General features: G+C 39.2%; 1 pseudogene across 1 annotated transcript; it reads right to left on the reverse strand.

The window, feature by feature from the left end:
* Positions 1–1,393: 1,393 nt before the first annotated feature.
* On the reverse strand, positions 1,394–2,411 carry LOC308567285 (transcription initiation factor TFIID subunit 9 pseudogene; annotated as a pseudogene). The gene is made up of 2 exons: positions 2,024–2,411; positions 1,394–1,796 (listed from the first exon to the last, which is right to left on the reverse strand). The product of its transcript is annotated as a transcription initiation factor TFIID subunit 9 pseudogene (transcript).
* Between the last annotated feature and the right edge of the window lie 1,875 nt (positions 2,412–4,286).

Raw genomic sequence — 4,286 nt, forward strand, 5'->3', positions numbered from 1 at the left:
GCCTGGCCAGTGTTACTCAGTGGTTAAGTGTCAACCCATAAACCAGGAGGTCACGGTTGGATTCCTGGTCAGGGCACAAGCCCAGGTTTCAGGCTTGGTCCCTAGTAGAGGGCTTCCCAGAGGCAGCTGATGGATGATTCTGTCTCATCACTGATGTTTCTATCTCTCCCTCGCCATTCCCCTCTCTGAAATCAATAAAAAACACACACTATATATATTTTTTTAAAGGAAACTTATATGCACAGAAATCCTTGACCACGTATGTTAGGGAAACTACATTCACAATGGCCCCAAATCAAAAGCAACCAAGATGTCCCACAATAGAGACAGATAAACACAGATAAATAATCTGTGGTACAATTGTACGATGGAATACCATGCAGTAGTAAAAACAAATGAGCTTTCAAGCCATAAAAACACATGGAGGAATATTAAATGCATATTTCTAAGTAAAGGAAGCTGTTCTGAAAAGGTTACACACTACGTGATTCCACTGATATGATATTCTGGAAAAGGCAAGCTATAGAGGCAGTAAAAAGACCAGGTAAACTGTGGGGGCAGGGGAGGGAGAGAAAGGTGACCGGTTGAAGCACCGAAGATATTTAAGGTGGTGACCTATATACTATGAAACAGTAGTTTTGGACATATGACATTACACATTTGTTGAAATTCACTGAACTAAGCATCACAAAGAGTGAAATGCAATGTAAACTATGGTCATTAGCTAATAATAATGTATATACTACACTTACGTAAAATGTTAAAAATAGGGAAAACTGAGTGGGGAAGAGAGAGCACATGAGAATTATCTGTATTAACTGCTCTAAAGTGTCTATTAGTTAAAAGTTAATAAAACACAAAAAAAAGATGGTAATGAGGAATCATGGAATAAAAAAGATGTGCTATATAGAAATAAATAGCAAAATGAAAGAAGCCCTTCTTTACTTGTGATTACTTTAAATAGATTAAACTCTCTAATTAAACACAAAGACTGAAATATTTTATTTTCAGAAATGATACAACAATATGATGTCTATGAGGTTCACTTTAAATCCAAAGATTCAAATAGATTGAAAGTGAAAGGATGTTAAACTATATACCATGCAAATAGTGATGAAAAGAGAACTCAGGTGGCCATACTTATATCAAGCAAAATATAATTTTTTTTTGATGAATGAAAACTTTGTTTCTTACACTTAAAGACTGATGAAAAACCATTGCGAATTCTATTAAAGAAAATGCAACATCTCAATTAAAAACTATGGTAACTATATTTACTCATTAAATAGTATTATAAGTTTTCTGAAACAACTAGAAAACATCCACATGCATGTTTCAGTGGATTCAAGATCAAGTATGCATGTTACATGCATCAAGGCCGGATTTCAAATTATCAGTCCCCTGCATCTTCATCAGCATCATCATCACTTCACATTTTCCGTTCAATGCATTTGATAATTAATTCATTGGCAGTATTTTGTGATGACACCATGTTAATGGAAATAAGAATGTTTTCGGACTCAATTAACGATGGATTAATCAGAACATTCTGAGCTGCTGATGTTGCAGGAACCGGTGCTTTTGCAGCTGGGAGCTGCAAAGTGGGCATCTGCACCGTGAACCTCTGCCCTGTGAGGGGCATGGGAGTCCCTGCTTTAGTCGAAACTGGGTTTGGTTGTGGGGTTGATGTGCCCAGTGTGGGAGCACTTGGTCTGCTAGCAACTGAACCAATGCTGAACCGTGGGACTGTTATGCTTCCCACAGAAGTAAATGCCTTTTTTGGTAAAGACTTAAGTCTAGTCCAGCCGAGCGTGGCTCAGCGGCGGAGCATCGACCTAGGATCCAGGAGATTGGGGTTCGATTCCCGGTCAGGGCACATGCTAGGGTTGCGGGCTCCAACCCCAGCAGGGGGCTTGCAGGAGGCAGCTGATCAATGACTCTCATCATTGATGTTTCTCTCTCTCTCCCTCCCTTCTCTCTGAAATCAATAAAGCTATATTAAAAAAAAAAAAAAGATTTAAGTCTATATTTCGGAGCAGCCAAGCAACATTTATCAGGCGGCAATCTAGGGCCTGAATATGGCTTGATCAGTGGCAATGGGTTTGATTTCGCTGCTTCGCAGTATCTAATAAAACATCTCTTGGGGGAGGGGAGGTGGGAGGTGAAAGACTGGTCAGCAAGACACTGGATGGCCAACTGCACATGGTCTGCATCAACAGTAACTTTCTCTGGTGGCTTGAATGGACTTTGCATCACCTAGATTTGTGGTCACATATTGGAAGGCAAACTCCCACATCTGATCTGTGACTCTTGGCTCATACTCTGTCACCCCCATAATCCTTCAGGACTTGTGCTGTCATCTGGTCATCTTTCAACATGCTCTTGGGAGAAGCCTTCTTGCCAGACTCCATGACACCCAGTGATTGGACTTCTCGAGCTAAATCACCCACATTAATGCATCTCAGTCTCAATCTTGATGCAAGTTCTTGGCCTGGTGTGGTTTTTCCAGCCTCTCTTGTACCTGTGAGCAGGATTTTTGGAAGCCGAAAAAGTATACTTTTAAACAATCAATTTGTCAAAGAAGAAATCACAAGGTAAGTTAGTAATTAAAACATATATATATATGTATATATATATATTTTCTAGAGATGTTGGCCAACATTTCTATGAATAAAGGCCAAGAAAATATCATGTTTATAAGATTATGGCATGACACCCACTTTCCTCAAGTGTAAGATTTAGAAAAACAAGGTTTCTTTTTTAGTATTCCAAAACATAATCTGAAAACTTAGTGGTGAAAATAGGGATTATGATGGGTTGGGATGGAAGGCCTGAGGTGCAAGACAATTTCTGAGGTATGCAAATAAATATGAGACCAGTGAAAAGAGCATTTAACACCATTGAAAGGATTAAAGTAATAGGAAGGAGCTATAGAAATACCTCCAGAGGAAAACACGTAGAAAGCAAGTAGGCATGAAATTAATAATTATTTTTAAATGCCAACGTATCGAATTCATTTTAAACCTGGCTTTAATAAGAAAAGTAGGCAAGAGCATTTTGCACAATTAGGTAATAATGGAAAATTTGTAAAATATCTATTAATAAAATGCAACAAAGTGAATATTTTTAAATGAGCATTAAAATCCATTAGGCTTAGATAAAGTTATTCTAATATTATGAGGAAATTATCTCACTAATTTGACAAAAAGAATTTATTTTGAAATGGCAAAGTGAGGTATAAAAAGAAATGCAATTAGGAAAAGTACAAGCAGTTCAGTTCTTTCATCAAATGCGCTAGGCTATCCTGCAAATTATTTCTATTCACATTAGTAGAAGAAAGATTTTGAAAATAAACTGAAATATTAAAGCAGTAAAAGATATCGGTCACTACCAGTGACTTGAATTTATGAGCTAGGGTTGAAAGATCACTGGTCCTGTCGCACTGATCAGGTCCTTTCCCCTCGGCCCAGTCCCCTTTCTAGGTACCGCACAGAACTTCTGCTGTCAAGAGACGGCGCCCTCACAGCCATGGGCCTTCCTAGATGTCTGGCTTTACAAATCCGAACACGCTATACCTCCAGGGCAGCCAGAGAAATTGTCCTATTTTAAAAAGTCCTCTGTTCAAAATCCTATAAAGATTTTTCTTAGAACAAAATTTAAAGTCCCAATTATTACTCATTTCAAGCCACCTCTCCAGCATCTACTCCCAATTATTCCTCCCACAACCCCTGCCACCACAGCTCAGGCTGGCCATGGGTCTTGGAGAATGTCCCCTGCCGCTATCGCCCCGGATGACATCCCTCCTGCCTGCCGCACCCCTCGCCCAGGCCTCTCTCACCCACTCTCCAAGTCATTATGTCTGTGATCAAAAGTCATTTCTTCAGAAAGACTTTCTCTGGCCAAGCTATTGGAAGCAGCATTCTAACCTGTGGTGCTTTTTCTTGTAAAAATCATCACTAAATCGTTTTTCTTAATATAGATATTTATCACCATAAACTTTGCTCTGAGAACTGCTCTGCGGCGTCCTGTAAGTCTGATTCGTTGTGTTTCCATTTTTGTTTGTATCAGGATATTGTTTTTATTTCCCTTTTGCCTTATTCTTGGCACATTGATTGTCAGGAGCATGTTGTTTAATCTCCACATATCTGTATGTTTTCCAGCTTGCCTCCTGTCATCAGTTCTAGTTTTATACCATTGTCGTCAGGGTTCTTAAATTTGTAAGACTAGTTGTGTGGCCCATCTTGTGGTTTACCCTGGAGAATGCTCTGTGCACTTGAGAAGAGCGC

Source organism: Miniopterus schreibersii (genome assembly GCF_964146895.1).
Source record: "Miniopterus schreibersii genome assembly, chromosome: 14".
Taxonomy (NCBI): Eukaryota; Metazoa; Chordata; class Mammalia; order Chiroptera; family Miniopteridae; genus Miniopterus; species Miniopterus schreibersii.